The sequence below is a fragment of the Myotis brandtii genome, unplaced genomic scaffold (genome assembly GCF_000412655.1).
Source record: "Myotis brandtii unplaced genomic scaffold, ASM41265v1 scaffold18, whole genome shotgun sequence".
Taxonomy (NCBI): Eukaryota; Metazoa; Chordata; class Mammalia; order Chiroptera; family Vespertilionidae; genus Myotis; species Myotis brandtii.
Window position 1 is genome coordinate 602,849 of NW_005356674.1, and position 22,249 is coordinate 625,097.

At 47.0% G+C, this 22,249-nt stretch overlaps 1 long non-coding RNA gene across 1 annotated transcript; it reads right to left on the minus strand.

Moving 5' to 3' along the window:
• Nucleotides 1–423: 423 nt before the first annotated feature.
• On the minus strand, nucleotides 424–3,265 carry LOC106725674. Its single transcript, XR_001361604.1, has 3 exons — nucleotides 3,232–3,265; nucleotides 1,618–1,680; nucleotides 424–464 (listed from the first exon to the last, which is right to left on the minus strand). It is a non-coding gene; the product is annotated as an uncharacterized LOC106725674 (long non-coding RNA).
• Between the last annotated feature and the right edge of the window lie 18,984 nt (nucleotides 3,266–22,249).

Here is a 22,249-nt window from a genome sequence, read left to right on the forward strand (position 1 = left end):
AGACCCCGCATATATGGGAATTTAAGATGTGCTAAAGGAGGCATTTCACTAGTAGAAAGAATGAACTACTCCAATGAATGACATTGTCCTGAACCCACTCTTTTTCACTTGAGAAAGGCACCACGCAGAGTGGGGAGACCCCTCGCATAGGAGTCAGAGAAACCTGGATTTGAATCCCAGCTCTACCAGTTAAAGACATATCACATTAAACACATTTCTCCAACTCTCTGAGCTTTCTTTGAAAAAAATGAAGAAATCAATCCATGTCCATCTACCTCACATGAATGTGATGACAAATAAAACAATCAGTATATACAAACAGAGCTTGTGTTGTAGAGGCGTACCCCTCGGAGATATTGTGGTTTCAGTTCCAGACCACCATCATAAAGCGAGCCGCGCAATAAAGTGAGTCATAATCTTTTTGCTGGTGAAGGGTTTGCCTTCAGTTTGTAAAAAACGCTCACCTGTTAAGTGCAATAAAGCGAAGTGCAATAAAATGAGGTGATTTCAAGACTCTAGAAATAAAGACCCTGGTGTTGAAAACAAAAACAAAAAACCTCACTGAAAGCATGAAATGTCACCATTTAGAACATGGTCCCTTACTTCAGGGTCCTGGTCCCTGCTACAGAATAAATCTCCACAGAGGCAGCTTTTTCAACTACTGCCAGCCATTGACCCCTGAGAGGAAAGAAATGCCCTGAGCGCAGGCTTAAATGAACAAGATGAGCATGAAATGATCAGCAGAGGGCAAGCCCAAGGGCAAAAGGCTGGGAAGACCAGCCTTTTTGAGTTCTTGAGTTCTATTCACTCTTAGAAGCAATTAAGCAGAATAATTTGAACAGCATAAGCAATTACTTTAATATAGCTTCTTATAATGTCAATAACCGTCTCTAGTAGCTTCCAGGAATGTGTAGCATGTCAACTCTTCAGCCTTCATCAAGAGCGCTTGTTTGCTCGCATAGCCACTCCCTTCTCTTTTTCTGCTAAACAGGTACTCTGTGTGGTACAGAACTACACTTCCCAGGCTCCCTTGCCAACTTGCTCCTGGGTAGATTCAGCTAATGGGAGACACTGGAGAAGACTGGAGGGTGGGGGAATGAAGAAAGCAGAGTATTACTTCTTGTCTTGCATTACCCCTGGTGCTGTCTCAGCAGGAGAGAGAGGCAATGGCTGCTATTGTCCTGTGATCCCAGCTCTGGAGAGACAGAGCCTTCCTTCCTTGTCTCACTTCCGGTTGGACAGGCCCCACCATGTTTCTAAGTCCAGCTTGATGGCCTTGGCCTCGGAACTATCCTCCTTTTGTTCCTTCAGCACTAAAACCGATAGCAGTTTCCTCTTGTTGCTAACCTCAAGGTTCCCTCACTTTCCCAGGGTTTGGCTTCTCAGCTCTTCCATTATTGCATCACCAATTCCCTGTGTTAAATTCCTCTATTTGAAAGATCTAGGGTGGGTTCTGTTTTCCTGACAGGGAGTGTCCTGGGGAAAATATTACATACGTATGCTAACATTAATACCAAGAGTACCTAAGCTTTATTGAGCACCTACATGTGCCAATCAGTTTCATGAGGTAGGCACATTGTGACCTTGATATGATAGACGACAGAAAGTGAAACTTACATTCAAAGTTGAAGTTCTGTCTTTCTCAGGAAATAGTTGTTCTTTGGGAGTGGCTAGCTGATTCTGAAAGAGGAGAGATCAGAGTCAACCCCCAAACCCTGGATTCCATGACACTTTCTTTCATGTTTCAGGAGGCTCCGGGGTGGCATGCACCCTCCCAAAGCCCTCATGTTGTAGGTCCATCCTAAGTTACCCCTCCCCTCGAACCCCTGTGTATGGCTGCAGGCACTCTCTGACCACCTCATACGCTGCAGTGGGCATTGGTCTGGCCAGTGACCCCTTGTCCAGTTCCCCTGTCACTAATAAAGCATGACCATGACCAGCAGAGGGTCGTCTGTCTTCTGCTAATGAACGTCTGGGTGGTTGCTTTGACGAGGGGACTGGACTGGGCTGACACTGCAGCTGTTTCCAACTGCAGAATCTTTTATCACCAGCCCAGAGTCCCTGCAGAAGATTGGGCTGGTGGTGCCTTTTCCCTCCTGAATCTTGTCTTTGATCATTTTGTACAGAAAATAGGAGTTGTTATTCAGACTGCACAGAAAAGCCTGCAAATTGTTGTTCTCTGTCCTAATGCTTCTTGAAAACATTATTTTTCCACTCCCCCCCCCAAACGACACCCCACCCCATCACCACCACCTATTTGCTTAATATTCTTTCAAGGTAACTACATTTCAAACCCATGAAGGCTGACTTCTGGGAGGTTTTCTGTCTGCCTCAGCTCTCTTCTTCAAATTCGAAGAAGGCAATTATTCCTAGACACACCTCTCCTCTTTAGTACATCTTGAGATCAAGAGTTCTCGGAGTTAACACACAAAAATTCAACAGACTCTATTTCTAATTTGTATGCCTATCCCCTGCTATCTCCTGCTCAGTGAAACTGCTTAGTTCATTTTGTTGATTAAACATTAAAAAGATAGATGATAGATAGATAGATAGATAGATAGATAGATAGATAATAAGTGAGTGAGTACATTCATGAGAACTACTTTCTCCCAGATTCCAGCTTTGGGAGAACATAAAGAAATAACAGAATAGGAGGGTGGGCAAAACATGAACAGAAGTTTTGTTTTGTTTTGTTTTCTGGAGAAGGGAGGTCCCCAATGTGTTCTATAATTTGGTTTACTAGCAAGAGACTGGGCAACCAAAAGTTTATCTGTTGTTCAGAACAGACACACCTTCCTTTTTCCATTACCCTTGGGACTTAGTGGAAACTAGGTGGGCCTCTAGTTTATCATTCAGCTTCTAGCAAACTAGAAGCCACTCAGACCTGCTTGGAAGAGGATCCAGCTGGAGAACAGACTCAGCCTTTGCAGCTCTTCCCTTCTTGAGTTTCATTCACTTTGAGAAGCAATTAAGCAGAGTAATTGGAACAGCATAAGCAATTACTTGAATATAGCTTCTTATAATGTCAAAGGATCTATTTTGTAAAGAATGACAGTTATCAGTGAGAAATTGGAAATGTAAGGTAGTCTCTTCGCCATCAATCCATCAATTTGTCTCTAAGACCAGCCGTAAGCATTAACTCCATGCTGGGCCCTGGAAGTGGTTGATTCAGCCACCGTCCTCTCTGAATTTACCATAATTGTGGGGAGACATGGTTAGTAAGGGCCACACCTTGATCCTAAATGTTCTCCTTATAGTCGTCAGGAGGGCATCCGGGCTACCCTCCGCAAGATCAGCCTTATAGGATTCAACCCTACCTTCGTTATTGGACACAGCGACAGGCAGCCCGAACCCAACCGGGGCTTTCCCAGTGACACAACCGAGGATGGAACCCACAATTTAGGTATGTGCCCTGACAGGGAATCAAACCCATGACCTTCCAGTGCATGGGATGATGCTTCAAGCAACTGAACTACACAGGCCAGGGTGATAATAACTTATTTGAAGTAAAAAGGCTCCCCCCCCAAAAAACAACAACAACAAAACATAGAAACCTCCACTAAAGAGCTGGGAAGGTAGACTGACTGGGAAGCTAATAGCAGGAGGTGGAACATGGGGCACTTGGGTAGCTGAGAGATGACGGAGAGAACAAGGGGTGAAGCCAAGCTCCTTGGAAAACCTAAGGACACTTGAGCCTGGCACCAAAATCCCTCCTGTATCCCTGTGGGTTGCCTTTGTCGAGATCTACCAACTTCCTTGCTGATTTTGTAATGCCTCTGCCTTCTGGAGTGGTACGTTATAATCGGAATGTTAGTGATGGCCATGCTGTACCCCAGCGATATGTTATGAGCATGTAAGTAGGGTGTCACTTTAAAATCCAATCCAATCCAAGCTGTAGCTGGAGAAAGGCTTTACAAAGGCCTGAAGCGCAGCAAACTTGCCTGAAAGCAGCCCCGGAGATTTGTCCTTAGGAAACAAGACCAGGGATGATCAAATCAAGGCTGTTGCCATTGGGAAGGCCCTGGGGCGTTAAATACTGAGAATTTTCAGTAGCATCAGGAACACTTCAAAGCAGGGGGAAGTTTTGCCTCACCAAGCCCATAAAGCAATCAGACACTTATCTAACGCTGTCCAAACCACTTTGCTCTGGACGCGTGGCGGGAAATCTCCTGAGAAACAGCCTCTTTCTGACGCCTGCTTTTTCTCTTTCTACAGAGGATGGAAATAGCAAACAAATAACAGTGCGACCTTGATGGTGTGATGTTCTCCTGCATGAACAGGCCGCGAGGAGGTCTGAGGCATCATCGTTGTTTTCCTGTTCCCTGCGCTCTGCTCTGGAAGCCCTGGATGCTGTTTCTTTGACATTTCACTCCTCCCACCCGTTTCCTCCCAGAGTCACTGCTGAGTCTTCATCCTTCTCTCTTCTCCTGCCCCCGCCCTCCACAGTCTGATCCACAGCCCACCCAGCAGCAGCTGCGGATTATGTGGGCATCCCAGCCCCTCCCTGGTGAGGGAAGAAAGGGCCAAGCGACCCCTCCACCCAGTGTCAAAGTATCCAAAATAACAACAAATTCCTGTTGTTTAAAATATATTTTTCTGACCCGAATGGCTTCACTGGAGAATTCTGCCAAACATTTTAGGAAAAAGTAATATCAACTAGACAAATTCTTCCATAAAATAGAAGAGGTAGCAATAAAAAGCAACAAACTATTGATACATGCAACAACAAAGGTGAATCTGAAAAGCATTGTGCTAAGTGAAAGAAGTCGGGCGTAAAGGCTCTATATTGTAGGATTTCATTTACATGGCATCTTGAAAAAGGCAAAATTATAGGGACAGATATATAAGATCAGTGGTTTCTAGAGGCTGGGGTGAGAAGAGGAGATTGGATGCAAGAGGCACACAGGTCCTTTTTTGGGGTGAAGCTGTTCTACAGGTTGTCCCCCAAAAATGTATACATGCTTTAATAGCTGATAACTCAATTTTGAAAATGAAATGTATTTTAATAAACACTGCCTTTATAATTATTCAAAGTGTGTGTATACATTTTTGGGGACACCCGCTATGTATTGATTGTACTGGTGGTTGTGACTGTATACATTTGTCATAAATTCATTGAGCTGTGTACACGTAACACAGGGAGATTTTACTGTCTTAAACTATACCTCAATAATGCTGACTTTTTAAAAAAAAAAGAAGAAAATCCTGCTTTAAAGCATTCAATTTCAATTTATTGAAAACTGGCTTTAAGAAAAACAAATCTGCATTTATTTTCAAACATGTATGTGTGTGTGTACATATGTGTATGTTTATATAGGTGGAGTTTAGCCCAGAAGAGAGGGTTGTGATATCTCTCCCCCAATATTTGGAGGTCCAGTTGTGGAAGAGGGTAAGGCTTGCTCTAGAGAGCCCTAGAAAGTAGAAGCTACAGGACGATGTTCTGGCTCGACGTCAAGAAGAAGGCTTTCACTATCATAGTGTTTAATATAGAAAGGGACAGCTCAGTTTAGAGTGAGTTCCCCGTCTCTGGAGGTGTTGATGCAGGGTCTGTGAAATTATTTCTTGGAAATGCTATACATGAATTCCTGTTTTGTCTTCAGCCTATTAGTATTCATTGTATAGACTCCATGTTCCAGGTACATGGTCCTGGTCCTCAATGATCTCTGGTTCCAACAGAGTGATCAGAGTAGTGATAAAGGAAAGCATGGAGCCAGGGGAGTACCACCCCCTAACTCAGCTTAGGAATCATGGAAAGCTTCCTGTAGGAGGTGACCTGAGCTTAGTTTCAAATGATAAAAAGGAATTAAATAATTAGTCAAGGGCCAGGAAAAGATTAGACTAACATTAGTGGTTTTCAAAGCTTGTATCATGGACCCATAGGTATCCATACAGAGTCTTAAGGGTCTTCCTGGGAGTGGGACTATGTGGCTGGAGCTTCACACACTTCCCCTACGCCAATGAAAGCAGGGCATTTTGATCTATTGTACATCTGGGGAATCCATGTAAGATTTTCAACCAGATATTCTCTATATAAAAACAAATCAGAAGGCATCAAACCAGTACACCACACCCCAGAGTCTGAGCCTCCTCACCTGGGATATGCTTCCCGGGGCTTGTGGCTCCATAGTGGAAGCCTGGAGGCAATTCAGGATGGGAGAGGTCCCATGGGGCCCCAGACTCCTTCTCTCTGCCATGTAGCCGTGCTGTGAGTGCTGGAATAATGCAATGAGAACAGGAGGAACTGGGTGCATTTCTTCTTCCAGAGGGAGCCTGTGACTTCAGAAGAGAAGTAAGAACCCAGCTTATCCCAGGTGCTGAGCCATGGTTTTCTGAGCCTTCTTTCATCACTCTGGAAAAAGTGTTTCAGCACCAAGAATAGCATTCACCTCTGGGCTGCTCCCACTCCCAGGGGTGGCCCCACAGGAGAGTCCGGCTTCCCACCCTCCACCCCTCCACCCCTGTGAGGGCTGGGCCTACATCTCTCCAGCTGATGGAAATCCGGTTCTACATTTAGGTCTCTTTCGAGCCCCATCTTCCTAGAAAAGCAGACTCCGCTGCACTTAATCATTTGCCATTTAATTTGAATGATCTTTGATTCGGAGGTATAATTATCCTTAGTAGCATGCTAAATATAAAGATACACTACGTACCTCTAGGACGGGACAAATGAAAAACGAGCTGAGGGAGGGACCCCGATATTTTCTGCATTCTCCACTAAATGCCAATAAAGTAGCCAATAAACCAGAGGTGGGGATGATGGTTTTTTGAGGGTGAGGGGGGAGTTTTGTGGAAGGAAACACCTCCCAGGTCAAGGTGAAAGTTTAAGCTCCTGTGCAAGAAGTATAGGAGGGAAAGGAAAAATTTGCCTTGGTGATGAGAAGGTCAGGGGTGGGTGAGGAGTGGAGTCTAGGTCCTGGCTTTCCAGGACACAGGGCAGTTGGTCAGAGGCAGGAGCACTGTACACCTGGTTTACGTCTCGAGGGAAGCGTGGGATAGGGGCTTATCTGTGACATTCCCTCCCTCATGTCCTGAGGAGGCACCGAGAAATAGTGTGATGGGCACTTGGATGTGTCCTCAAACATTCCTCAGTGTGCGTCCCTCCAAACCACAGTTTTTTCATGAGTAAAAGGAACATGAAACCTCCCCTCCCCCACAGGATGAATAGGAGGGTTAAGTGAGGTAACCTGTACAAAAACATCCAGCACAGTTCGAGGTGCGTAGTAGGCACTGGAAATAGTGCACACTGCACCCACACTCTGAGGAATTGGTTTTCTGCAGCGTGAACCCATACAATCTCTAAGTGGCTTATTGATGACGATTCAGAAAGCATAAGCCTCGGCCCCCATCTGCTTACTTTCTGCAAGGCAGGCAGACGTGTCTGCGCCAGGCTGTCCGTCTTATCCACATTGGCCCTCGGCAACATCAGCTCCATGTGCTCCCAGGAAGTCAGAACCAGGTCAGTAGGTTTGGTACAGGGTCCGAGATGGAGCCTCCAAAGCACCGCATCCGCTCTTACAAAGGAAACCAGCCTGGCCATGTCTGTAGCTTCCTCATTAAAGGTGCTTTCACTGAGAACCAAAATCCACCGTTTTCCCCCTTAACTAGACAGTGAGGTTTAGAGATTTACCACATTAAGTATTGCGCTCAGTCCACTCTGGAACGATTTGGATGAACTGCCCACTATGGGCCGAGTGTGGCTCCCGCAGGCCTTGGGCCTTTGTCTGGTGTGACACTCCCTGTTCTTGGAGACTCATCTCAAGTGGAGTCCCCTCCTCAGGGAGCCTTCCCTGCCTCGAGATGGCCTGGGGCTCCCTGTCTGTATCCTTCACGCAGGGCCAGCTCTGATATTTCTGTGGCCTGGCCCCAGCACCTGGCACAAGGCCTGAGACAGAATTAGCTGCCAGTAGCCTGTCGCATGCTCAGTGAACATGCCTGAGATCTCCCGGATAAAAATTTCCCCAGTCTATTCCACAGAATCTGGTGCCCTGGGTTATTAGTAGCTACTATATGAGAAAGGGTATTAGTGGTCGATTCAGTTTGGAAACCTTAAAAAAGGCAATGTTAAGGAAGTTTCCAGAATTCTGGGAGCTATAGAACATGCCAACGTGCCCTGTGAATCTCAAAGGGCAAGTTAGCGGGCAGGGCCTCCCAAACCTGTGGACACTTGAAACACTTGGGGCTGGGGGGAAAGGAGAGGGCTGGGGTGAGTAGGGAGGAACAGTGTCACACGCCTTGAATTCCACGGAATGCACTTTAAAAAACACTGTCCTTGCAGGAGGCGCATCATAAATCCAAGGATCTGAAAGAGGAAGCAAAACAATGACAAAGGTGCAGCCTCTGTCAAAGGCATGGTCTTCAGGAAAGACAGCATCAGGGAAGCTTGAGGGATTGGACCATACACCCCAACAGTCCCTGCTCTACTGGAAGAGCAAACACGGGTCCTCTGTCACCTGTCACTGGAGCCTGCAGTCAGGGAACCAGGGATCTGCTTGCACCATCTCCTGCATCAGCTTCCCTGAGATGTAAATGCAGAGCAGCTGGCCAGTCTCTGTCAGCACGGGCAGCCCAGTGGCCCATGGTCTCTTCATCAGGAAAATGACTCCTAAGGCATTTGCAGCATTCTGAGGAACCTCCTTTTAAAACCAAAATGCAATGGCTGTTCTGAGGGAATGTTGGGAAGGGACACTCATTCCTGGGAGGGCAGCAGGATGTCTCTGTTTGTCGTTGCCTGCTGTGTTATCCATCTTCCGCACAAGACTCTGCGGTCTCCCCTGCTGGCCTCTTGCTCTTTATGTGTTTCTTCCAGGCAAAGTCCTACAGGGAACCTGCTGATGGGCTTAGCTCACAACCCTCCCCCTTGATGGGTGAGTCCTTCCTTTCTGGCCACCTTGGCACCCTATAAACAGAACCCCCCTGGATTAAGGGCTGATCCTTGGTTCAATCAGCAGCCCTGCCTGCAATAAGCACAACACCCCATTGTGTCTTTCAGCAGCATCTCCCCCACCCACCCTCCAGCTAGAGAAGGTGCCAAGATGGGCATGTCCAGGACAAATCCCCTCTAACAGCATTGCTGGGTGGATTGATGGGGTGATGTGAGAAAAGTCACTTCACAAGCCTTTCGCAGCCACACAGTATGATGCATACACAGGACACACCCCTCTCTCTCTGAAGACCGCTGTGACTGCTGACACATGGAGAGTAGGGCTTAGGTGCATGGACTTCAGAATGGACTACCGGGGTTCTGACATCTGCTACACGTACAGCCTAGAGCAGTGGTTCTCAACCTTCCTAATGCCGAGACCCTTTAATACAGTTCCTCATGTTGTGGTGCCCCCAACCATAAAATTATTTTCGTTGCTACTTCATAACTGTAATTTTGCTACTGTTATGAATCGTAATGTAAATATCTGATATGCAGGATCTATTTTCATTGTTACAAATTGAACATAATTTAAGCATAGTGATTAATCACAAAAACAATATGTAATTGTATATGTGTTTTCCGATGGTCTTAGGTGACCCCTGTGAAAGGGTCATTCGACCCCCAAAGGGGTCGCGACCCACTGGTTGAGAACCGCTGGTCTAGAGCAAGTTACTTGGCTTCTCTGTGCCTCAGTTTTCTCATCTGCAAAATGGGGATAACAATGTACCCCATTAAATTGGTTAACCACATGTAAAGCACTTCGAGTAGTGCCAGGCACTTAATGAACTGACTACTATCACTACTCTCCTGGGAGGCATGAGTGGAGAAGTTGTGGTGTCCCCCACACTCCACTCAGCCCAGGGGAAGTAAGTGTTACGTGTTTGGAAACTACTTGGTTAAAACCAAATCCAAAAGGCAAATGTTGACCTGCAGACACTGAGTCCACATTTGATGAGGCTTGCAGCTGCCAACGGGCCAGAGGACCTCTCTCAGGAAAGGAGAGTGACCCACCCCCCATCTCGCACTTGAGAAATGAAGAGTGAGCTATCATCCTCCACCCAGATCCGGTCTAACCAGGGGCTTTGTGGCCAGCAGCAGCCAGCAATTCCCGACTTATCCCAAACAGTAACATTTAATGGAAACAGCTAGCACTGTGTCCAGTTGGCTCTACCTCCAAATACATCTTTGGACTGTGTTTCTCCTTCTCACTGCCCTGCTGGGCAGCCCTTCCCTGTTCTTCAAGGTCATCAGCCCCCCACCGCCCTGTACCCACTGATACCCAGCCCAAAAGCTCTTCCGACCTGTCACCTGGGCCTTCTCTGACCACTCTCCCCCAGATTAAACTGATCCCATTACACTCTTCTCTCACACCTTCTGCTTTTCATTCTTCATATTTATTAATGTGATTAAGGTGTCTGTGATACATGCCTTCCGGTACACTCTGAGTTCCTAAAAGCACAAACCATGTCTGTCCTATTTACCATTGTATCGCCAGTGCTGTGTGCAACTCAATAAACACTGGTTGAATGAATAAAATTGAACATGATCTCTGAAATCACTGGCAGCCGGCAGATGCCTCCTCTGGAAGTCGGGCATTGCAGCCAGAACCACCCAAAGCTCCCCAGAGTGGGTGGAGCTGGTTTGGAGGAAAATCTAATTTTGTAGGAGGTTAGTGAGCTGTGTGGCACATAATGTGACACAAAGGGTTTTTGTGGAAGTTACATACTGGTGGTCTGAAGGCCCAGTGAAGTCCACGGACATTTTCTTTTGCTGCAGTATTAGCAATTTAAAAAAATTACTTTAATATCCAGATTTCCAGATAGTCTTGAAAATCTGGAAGAAACAGCAACACCAAGGCCATTGGGCAGTGTAGCCACTGGAAGCATTCCTTTCCCTGCTCAGTTGAGTATGAACTCCCAACCCTCTAATGCAGCGGTTCTCAACCTGTGGGTCGCAACCCCTTTGGCGGTCAAACGACCCTTTCACAGGGGTCGCCTAAGACCATCCTGCATATCAGATATTTACGTTAAGATTCATAACAGTAGCAACATTACAGTTATGAAGTAGCAACGAAAATAATTTTATGGTTGGGTCACAGCATGAGGAACTGTATTTAAAGGGCCAGAAGGTTGAGAACCACTGCATGCCTATGGGGCCAGGCAGGTGGGGGAGGCCCCATTGGCATTAGAGTTTTGATCTGGAAGCTGTTAGCACAAAAACATGGAGACATCACCAATGAGCAGGGAGAGGCACAGGTGCTCCAGGACAGCCTGCTCTCCAACTTGGACCCACAGCTTCCCCAATTTTATTCTGGTGGGACAATCTCTCAGCCAGGAGTCAGGAAGCCCCTGGCTTGTAGCTTGTCACTCAGTGGGGGCCCAGGACCTGTTCCTTAATCAGCCAGGCCTCAGTTTCTCCATCTGAGAAGCAAGACGACTTGCTTCCTCACAGGGCAACAGAAGAGCCCCACCCGCCATGCCACACCCTGCTCATCATCTCCAGGTCGCTACTCCGCCTCGGCTGACCCTCACCTATGTCTCCATCTTCCTGTCACCCAAACCCTGCTTAGAGGAATGAGGCTCTAATGGGAGAATAGCAAACAGCAGTGCTGCTGTTCCCGTTCCGAGGCCTTCCTGGCCTCCTACACAATGGTGTGGCGCAGGCCAGCTTCTCGTCCATGAGCAGGCTGGCCCACTTTCCTTGGGAGCTCTCTGTTGTGCCCTGGAAGTACTCCATTTACAGCTGGTGAATACCAGGGAGAACCTAATTAATCCAGCTCAGGCTAAACTCTGATTGGAAGAGCCTATCCCCAACCAGGTACTCCTTCTCCCACTGCATACCCACACCCCACTTCTCCATTTTCCCTGTACAGTGGGGCCTTGGCTTACGAGTTTAATTTGTTCCGTGATGGAGCTCGTAACTCAAATTACTCGTATGTCAAATCAAAAAGTGAACGAGTGAGACACGTGATGCTGGGCTGATGTTGTGGCGTTCACTGTGATGTTCGCTGTGCCAACTAGCGGTGGGGTATCTGAAGCTGGCTCATAACCCGAATTTTAGCTCGCAACTCAAAGCAAAAAGTCGGCCGAGAGACGGCTCGTATCTCGAAAAACTCGTTAGTCGGGACACTCGTGAGTCAAGGCCCCACTGTAGTAGTATTTCATCCTTACTCTCGCCACGGCCTCAAGATGGGCCAGATGTGCTTCCCCAACCATTGACTCGGGGCAGGGCTGATGACTTGAAGCTGGGCAATGTGCTTGAGAGGCTGGCCTTGACTCCTTGTGCTTTTGTCATCACCATGAGAAAAATAGGTCCAAGGAGGGAGAGAGGCATGTGGCACTGACCAGACCATCTGCAACCTCAAGCCAAGTCTGTTTGAGCCCAGCCCAGTCCAGGCTAGATCAGCCAATCCCCGCCCCCCCCCCCTCCACCCAGCTGACCTGCAGTCACATGAGTGAGAATAAATACCTGCTGTGAAAGCCGCTGAGTTTGGGATGGTTTATTATTCCCAGGAGCTAGCTGAGAAACATCCTGCCCCTGGATTTTTGTGACCTGCTCTCTGACCCAGTGGTCCTCTTTCCCCTTCCTGCTCCTCAGCCTGCCCTGGGTGGGCAGTGAGTCTTAGGATCACAGATGTGGGAAAAGGGCATGATGCCCAGGAGCAGTGCTGTGGTCCTGCCTGCAAGGACCTGCCTGTGGGTGGAAGGTTGGGAAGGCATGCCTAGCAAGAAACAGAGGTGGCCTTCCAGCAGCCCCGTGAGGAAGCCATCTTGCAAGCAGATCCTTGGTCCCAGACAAGCGTTTTCGAAGGCTGTATTCCCAGCAGAAGTCTTGACTGCAACCTCCTGAGAGACCTCTAAGCCAGAACCACCTAGCTAAGCTGCCCCAACTTTCTGACTCACAGAAACTGTTTAAGTGTTCACTGGTGCTTTAATCCAAGTTTTGGTGTGATCTGTTTCATAGCCACAGATAGCTAGTACACCCTCTCTTCTCATCTCTGACCCTCAGGCACCCTTCAGGACTCTGGTCAGCCATAAGCTCCTCCGAGAAGCTATTTCTGACGGTCCCTGGATTTGTAGGCATCTGCAGTTGTCCTCAGAGCATCCTCCCATGACACCTCTCATATTTCAGTTTTCTCTGCTTGTTTTCCTTCCCCACCAGACGTGAGGTGCTTCAGAGAAGCTTCTGGACCTTGCCTTTATTCTGCATTTTCCAACAAACAGTGAGTAACCCATTTGCCTCCATGAAGGAGCCAGGAGTGGAATGAACGTCTGTTATTCCATGTCCAGTGCTTTCCCCTATTCTCACTGGCCTCTCTAGGGTTTGCATTCTCTTCTTTTTAAGTGAGGAAGTAGCTTTTAGAAAAGTCTGCTTCTCTGTTTCTATCATTGTAAGAATTGCATTTGACCTCCCTCTTTCAGACTCTATCTAACAAAATGAAAAGCTCTTCTATAGCACAGCCCAGCTGGTGGCTCGGCCCTTTCCTGAAAAGCCTGCTGACTTCTTCCTTCCCTCTTCCTCTGACCTTTTCTTTCCCATTAACTGATGGACCAGGGTAAGAGGACATTTTCATAGAAAACTTCCACAGCTTGTAGCTCTGCTAAACTCTGAAGCAACCTCTTAACTCACCTTCTTTTGGTTGCTGTGGCTTAAAGATGCAGATGATGAGATAAGATGTCTGGGTGCAAGGCAGAGCCCATCCTCATGTGTGGAGCCCAAGAATCCCCCACAGGCCTCCAGACAGAGCAGAGGGGCTGCTCCTGGGATGCTCTCTGATCCTCCCCTGGCTCAGGGAGGCAGCCTGCCCGCTTCAGTTAAGACTTGTTAATCACGATGTTCAGAGGGAGGCGATTCGAAATGGGTGTTCCTACACCTGGAGGATGGATCAGAAAAGAAACTCTTCTTATAACTCCCTCTGGTGTTTTTTCCCTCTGCACCACCCCACCCGGATCTCTGCAGCAACGTCCTTGCTGGTCTTGGCCATTGCTGTCATCGCCCCTTCCCCATCACCATAGCATCCCGAGAGATAGTGTTTCTAAGCCTCCAGTGGCCCAGGATTAACACCCAAATTCCCAATCATGGGGACAGAACCCGCACAGTCTGGTTGGACTGATCTCTTCACCTCACCTCTCTTGCTCCCCACTTCTAATCACCCCTTAACAGTTACCTCTCTCAAGAGACAGCCATCATAATGATTTTTGGTGCAGAAAATGACTCTTTGTAATCCAAGGTAATTTTTCTTAAATAAAGAGCCTTGCATTGTAGACATCTCCATGGTTGTGCTCCACCCCTATCCCCTTAGAAACAGCTGCTCCTTCACTAAAACGCCTTGGGGAGCCCATACAATCCAGCTGCAGCTGAGCATTCCCTTTCTATTGGTCCGTTTATTCAACGTGCACTGACTGCTCTGTGCTGGACCTCGTGACAGCCCTGGGACACAGAGATGAATAAGACACAGAGTCCCTTCCCTTGAGAGGCATATGGTCTCCTTATTTCCCCTGTGTCTTGTTCATATCTTTTCCCTGCTACCCAGCCCCTGTCTGGTGTATGGCACGTGCTCAGTGAAGAGTGTGTTGAGTGGAAGTGATCTGAGATGTTGCTTGGCATCATCACCCTCCCATAAATTCTCTCTGTTGCTCTCTCCCAGCTCTCTCCATCCTTTGCATCACTCATGGCAAAAGGGGAGAGATGCTTCCCACTAGGCTGGGGCCCCAGCTGAGGGCAGGGGATTTGGGACGTGTGGGTATGTGCACATCTGCTCTGCTCGAAGCCAGGTGTCTGATGGCTGGTGACCACCCTCCCACAGGATGCTACATGGTGAAATGCCTGGGCCGTTGCGCCCTGTGATTCAGATCCATAAATACTTGTTGCATAGAGCAAGTGCCTGCTGGATCGTGCAGACACACAAGGGACCCAAGTGCACTAAAGGAATGTGCTTCTGCAGCTCAAGTCGCATTAAATATTTATACCCGAGAAACTGTAGCATTTTCTCCCACAGAGAGAGAAGTTAGAAGCAAACTCAAGAATGGCTCTGTCATGAGTGAAAAACAACAACACGAGTGGCACCTCCAGCATGCACAGCCATGCTTTGCCAATGAAGGAGTTCAGAGAACCATTCATTCACTCAACAAATACTGAATGAGGGCCTGCTGCCCACCAGGCACTGCTGTAGGCGCTGGGAATGGGCAGTGAACAAGACAGTCAGTCTCTGCTCTTCCAGGGCCTGCTTTCTGGTGAGGAAGGAGTGGCGATCACTGACATTTATTCAATGCTGCCTGTGCTCCAGACACTGTTCCACGTGTTTTACCTATGTTAACTTCTGCTGGTCGTCTAAGGACTATTATTTTTATTTCTGCTTCACAAAGGGGTGAACTGAGCATAAAACAGTCCATTAACCTGCCTGGGATCACAAAGCTTCTGAGTGGGCGAGTTGGGATTTGGTCCCAGGCATCCCTGTGCTGTGAATCCGATGCTGAGCTCCTTCTTGGCTCCCTTCTTAATGTCAGAGGTGAGGTATGTAAGAAAAAGTCTTAGCCTTACAAGAGAGGGAGACAAACTCTTTGGCCTCTGGAATTGGGAACTGGGAGGAAAGAGAGAGAAGCTGAAAATGAGAGAGAAGAGGGAAAGGTATTGGGCCGCTGTGGACTCCATGATGCCTGAAGTCCCATTGTCTGTGGTTAGTACATTCCGCTGGACAAGATACTGTCGTGGTCTAAGGTAAGAAGCCTTCATATGAATGGAGCTAACCTCTTTTAAGCTTCTTTTAGAGACCATAAATGCAGTAGACACTGTATATAAAGTATCTTATTTAATCTCAAAATCACTCTTTAAAGTCAACATAACACTATTTACCAAAGGATAGAATTGGGTTAGGCTCTTAGATGAGACAGGTTTCAAACCTGGGAATCCATGTGCAAAGCCCTGTCTAGTGCTCATTCCAAGACCCTACTGTGCGGCCAATATAACTTAAAATATTCAAACCCATTGACCCAGAATATCTACTTCTAAAAATGTGTTATTAGAAAACAACCAGATGGGAACAAGAATGTTTATTGTAGTCCTATTTACAATAGCAAATTTTAAAGATAGGGGGAGCAAACAGCCCTACTATCCAATAACAGGAAACTAATTAAATAATTGTGAGGCTCACTTGATGAAATCCAAGTAATACTTTTCTAAAAGGTACGTTTAAACATGGAGAATTGTTGCAGATATTAGACACTAATAATCAAGTTTTGAAATAAATATAGAGGTTTGTGTGCATATATTAGGTAGAATCATATGAAATTGCTATTTTGTAAACCAAGAATGATTAACTATTGGCAATTTCATGTGGTTCAACCTAATGGAAAAAAAACCTGATGGATGTACACCACAATGCTAATTGTGGATCTGTTATTGGTGATTTCAAAAAAAAATTTTCACTGTGCTGTTTCATGATTAAATTTTTTCCACAATGTGCATGCTTTGCTCCCTATCAGAAAAACCTATTTAAAAAGTGGAAATAATTAGAAACATTAAAAGTCTATTTGGACATTTATTTTTAAGGAGTACACTTGGTCTCTCAGATGTTATAATCTGAGAATAGATTTTTTTAAAATGATTCAGTTCCAGTGGTTAAATTGAGAACTCATGACAAAAATATTGAACAGTTGGGGAAGTTGATTCGTGAAATGACTTTTTTTTTTCCCTTTTGGAAACATTTGAGCTCTGAGGCATCAATCAAATTGTGTGCAACCTTTAAGATAGGGAAATCACTGGACCATCTTAAAACCACATGAGATGGATATGGCATCAGATTAAAAGCTAAGCCCTTGCCTGTGAAGAATCTGTAACTGGCTGAATTAACTGCAAACCAGCTAAAATAGTGTGCCATAAAGATCTGACGGTCATGGCTATTATGATGAGCCACTGCACGTCTCCAGCAGTAATGACCACAACACTGCAAATCAGGATTTTGTTCATACTTCCCTTTATGAGCTTAAGTGAGACTTCAAACATGGAGCCACAGGAAAATGCAAGTTGAATTAGAATCTTTGCTAGGAAAGACAAGTACATTATTAAAAATACATTGGTGCCCAGCTGGCGTGGTTCAGTGGTTGAGCGACGCTCTATGAACCAGGAGGTTACAGTTCGATTCCCAGTCAGGGCACATGCCTGGGTTGAGGGCTTGATCCCCAGTATGGGGCGTGCAGGTGGCAGCCGATCAATGATTCTCTCTCATCATGGAGGTTTCTATCTCTCCCTCTCCCTTCCTCTCTGAAATCAATAAAAATATTTTTTAAAAAATACATTGGCAATGGTGCTTCTGATTCAAGGGGGGCAAATGATTCTGCTTGACAATGAAATGTCATGGAAACCTTAGGAAGTGGTTATTGTACTTGCATATTGCAAACACACGGTGTGGTCTTCAGCTAGGACACGGTAGCCACCATCTTTTTTGATTCTTAGCTCCAGGCCCCATTCTATGCTGGAGGTTCCACACCCCAGAGAGAGCTCTGCTCTCCTCAATTAGAATGTTTGCTCTTGCTGTTGGTGGCCTTTACAGGTTTGGTGTTTGTTTGTTTGTTTAAAAAAAGGTTAAGTTAAAAGTTCTTCCTCTCTTTGTAAATGCAAGCTTCTCAATGAAAGAAACCATTATCTCCACAATTAGTCACACAACATAGTCACACATGCTTGCAGATAAAGTAAGAAAAACAAGGTTAATATTTAGAAACCATGAAACTAATGTGCTTTTCTCCTCTCCTGCATAAACCAGGTTTCTCGGCAGCCAGCCAGCCAGCATGGTGGCAGGGACAGAGGGAGTGGACATGGTAGGTGGGAATATCCCTTTAAGTAGACACCAGAGGTAGAAAGCTCACCCTTGGTGAATGAGAGAAAGGAAAGGGAAACGAACAGAAGCAGCAGATGGTGTGAGGCCTGTTCTGAACTCCCCCTTTGGAGAACTGTACATTGGCTGAGGGAAAACTAAGGCAGAGGGGCTTTCGTCCTGCTTCCTGTTCAGGGCTCAGGAGGTCATGCAGCCAATTTGGTACCAGCTAAGCATGGCTGACAGGGATTACAATTGCCCAGTGAGTTCAGCGGCTGTGTACATAGAAGACACCCAGTGTGGCCGAGTGAGGGAATCACACTTTGTTTTCTGGGCCCTGGAGGAATCACTCCTATGCTTGTCAACTTCTCCCAACTAGCCTTGGCCCTCAGGCCACGCCCATCTTAACTCTGGTTCTCTTCACTCTTCCTCAGGCAGAATTCACTCCCAGAGTCCCAAAGGGAAGCCCCCTACCCCAGCTTTCCTGGCTCTATCCATCTCAATCCTGCGGGTGCCCTTCCTGGCAGCCATTGCTGGTAAATTCCCTCTATCACCATCCCATGGCCAATCCCATGGCCAAAGATGAAGGCCCACCTCCTGGGGAGTCTTTAAGTCACCTCGCGTGGTCACAAGGTAGTTGGCTTGTGTCAAAGTGCAGCAACCACCTTGCTGGGAAGAAAAGCAGAAACCTCGGCTTCGAACACACTCAGGTGCTTTGGACTGAGCCAGAATAAAAAGAAATGCTTGGCTTACCATCCATCCCTCCACAACGGCCACAGGAATTGATTCACTCCCCAAATATTTATGACTTGTGGAAGGTGATACAGCTGCCCTGCTCGAGGCTGGTCCTGGGAGACTCAAGCCATGTTTTGTCTCAAAACCTGTTACCAGTAAAGAAGGCTGCTCTGTCAAGGACAAGGGCAGGCGTAGAACTTACACCATCTTCCTTCCAGCCGCTGGCACCTCTTAAGATTCATGGCCGCTCTGTGTGTGCATTTCATCCGCCCATTCTGCAGTGTCAAAGGAGCGCTCTCTGTATGCCAGGCCTTGTGCTCTCTCGTGGAGAGCACGGTAAGATGCAGACCCTTCCAGTAGCTAACAACCTGCAGTAGCTTGAATGATAGGATCCCTCCCCTTCCCCCACCCTGAAAATATGCGCATGTTGTCATCCCGGAAGACTGTTAATATTACCTTATTTGGTAAACCAACGCCTGGCTCGGAGTAGCAGCAGCCCCACCACTGCCAAGGGTTTCTCTGGCCAGTGTCTCTCCCTCCAGTCTACGGCATGGGGAATATCTTTGCGAACCTCTTCAAGGGCCTTTTTGGCCAAAAAGAAATGTGCATTCTCGTAGTGGGCCTGGACGCTGCGGGGAAGACCGCCATCCTGTACAAACTGAAGCTGGGTGAGATCGTGCCCACCATCCCCACCATAGGTTTCAACGTGGAGACCGTGGAGTATAAGAATATTACCTTATTTGGCAAAATATAGGATTAAGTTAAGAATCTTGATGGGGGTTGGCTCTCATCCTAGATTCTCTGGGTAGGCCCATATGCAACTACATACATCCTGATAAGAGAGACACACAGAAAAGACATAGAGGAGGAGGCAACATGACCATGGAGGCAGGTTGGAGGGATGAGGTCACAAGCCAAGGAACATCTGGAGCCACCAAATGCCAGGAGGGGCAAGGAAGGATTCTTACCTGGAGCCTCAGAGGAAGCGGGGTCCTGCAGCTTGATTTCTGACTTTGGGCATCCAGAGTTGTGAGAGGATACGTTTCTGTTGTTCTTCACCTCACAGTGTGTGGCGATTTATCGTAGCAGACGCAGGAAACTGATGCAGCACCTAACGAAGAAAATGTCCCAGGTAGATTTTCTGAGGTCAAGTGTCGGGTAGGGGCAGGGGTTCCCTTCTCAGGCCTCCCTCCCCAAAAAGGACACATGAATCCCTCCTGAGGGCCAATATAGAAGAGTTTTTAAGACTAGTCCTGGAAGGGTCAGATTAATCTTCTGAAGTAGATAGGACTCTAGAGAGAAGGAATCCTCTCCCAGGCCTTGCTTTCTAAATAGGAGCTCATGGTTTCCTCCCAAAATGTAGGTATTGTGACAACAGTGTCAGTCTTGGACGCCATTTATACCCTCTCCCCAAAGAGCCACCAGCTTGTTTGCTCAGTGCCTGCCCGTGTGGATGGATAGCCAGTCTTTTGCATGACACTATGTGAGTCCCCTGCCCACCCCCCCAAACCAAGGCTGTCTCCATCCAAGACTGCCTGTCCCCGGTCAGCCAGTACCTGTTGCAGGGAGAACAATGAAGCACCACGGGCCCAGGCTTACAGACCCAGGCTTCGTGACCTCTGAGCGAGCATGACCCTTGCCCTGGGGTCCATTCAAAGATTGTGCTTGTCTAATTTAGTTTAGGCTTTGCTGATGGATAGATACAAAGATATTGCAGCTAATCAACGTGGCTCTTCCCTGATGGAGGAGGAGATTTCATTATTGTGCATAATGTTCAGCAAGTGATTTGTTATACCTCAAACCCCAGCGCTACCACACTGCCTGTGGCTTTTACCCATTTTTGTCTCCTCCCAACATTATATTCTTTGTGAGTGGAACCCCCTGAATGTGTGTAAGGTGAGAGTCATATCATGGACAAAATCAGCTTGTCAGCCAGGGCATCTCACTAAAAGTGAAACCCACAGATTGATCCCTCTGTGTAAGGCGTGGCAGGGCCAGGGGGGGTGACCCTGAGAAGCATTCCGTCAGCCAAGAAGGCAGGGAGGGATTCGTGGGAACAGGAGGGCCTGGGCTGGGCCTGAAAATGGTCCTGTTTGAGAGGAGGTGCCACAGGATGTCCAGGTGAATAGGTGTCCTCCTGTTTTTCGCCAGCTTTTGCCCTGGGCTGTTTGTGACTGTCCCCATTTTTAACTAATGAAATCCCTGCTGCCACTCACCCAGGAACATGCTGCATGGAATTGTCCGTGTGGGAAGTAGCTCAGTCACCAATTACTCTGTGCCCCTGGGAGAACCTGCACTTGGGATTCTTGACTTAGGGGTGCGGGTTGGAAATCTATGTTTGCTTTCAGGGCCCACAGTGTGTTAAGAGACATGCCATGTGTCCTCTGGCTGCCAGTCCCTTCGGCCTCTTCTTGGACCTCATTTCTGCTGCTGTGGAGCCATCTGCATGCTGCCTGGGGGTGCCCCTGAGACCTCAAGGCTTTCACAGAGGACACATGGCCTGAACTTGAGAGCCGTCCATCCCAAACGTACTCCCTACGCTTGGCGAAAAGGAAATCTATCACGTCTATGTTTTGTAATAACAGATAAGCACAGGGAAATTGGGTTTCATTTGTATAAAATTCTGGTTCAACTTCTTGAGCATCAGGAAGCTCCCGTAGAACAGGAGAATTTTCACCACCCAGAGGAGGGTTTACCCAAGTTCTCCAGAGGCAGCATGGTCAGCTCCAAGAGCTAGATGTGCTCTCCCAAGGACCCACCTTCAGAGACAGGGAAGGAAGGGGGGAAGGGGAGAATGGCTACCAGGTCACAGCCAAGGGTAGGGGAGGCAGGAAACAGCAGGTGTGAGAAATAGGTCAGGGCACACTGTTCAGAACTAAAGCTGGGAACGCGGAGACTGTGCCTCCAGATGCCAGATGGTTCAACAAAAATACCGAAAATGCCTAATAAAAATGTGTCAGTTTCAAAATATATGTACACCTGATTTAGGGTGCTTATTGACAATTAGCATTACCCACTTTTACTTTGTATGGCGCCAGATGGGTTTTATCCACTCTTTTTTCTTCCATTTTATTTAGAAAATGTTAACCCTAAAGAAAAGAAAACAAATAGTATTAGGAACACCCATATCCCTTTCATCTATAGCCAAGTATATTTTTGCCACATAATTACATCATGTTTACCCATTTTTCTCTCTCAAATAGTTTGGCTTAAGTGTTTAAATAGGACACAAACAATCAGTACACTTCACCAACAAATACATACCTAGTGTTTAGATTTTTTGAAAGCTTCCATTTTATTACCAAAAGTATATTTTCAAGAGGCACAAAACTCACTGACAAAGACTTCAAATTCAATGTGTTATGTTCATCGGTCCACGATTATTGCCTAACAACTTTTCACACAATACAATTTGAAACAGAACATTGAGTCTTTTCAGACACACTAGAATAATAGATTCTCTGCAGAAAAGAATATATCAAATATCAAAACAAAAATATCAAATATCAAGTCTTTAAGGGATGTAATGGGCATCGGAAAGAGTATACTCTTAGCCCCTCTGAGAGGTGCAGGATGTTGGGGGGCTGTGGGCCGTGGGAGTGGGCAGGGGGAGCATGGGCACAGGGCAGAGGTCAGAAACCACCAGCGACCTGCTTGTCCCTTCAGTGTGTGATGCAATGATGGCAAGGGTGGAGTAAGTGGGTTCAAGGAGCACTGGTGCCATGGCTGATTACAAAGACAAGAGAGATGAGAAAACAGAGAGAAGGGCTGTACAGAAATGT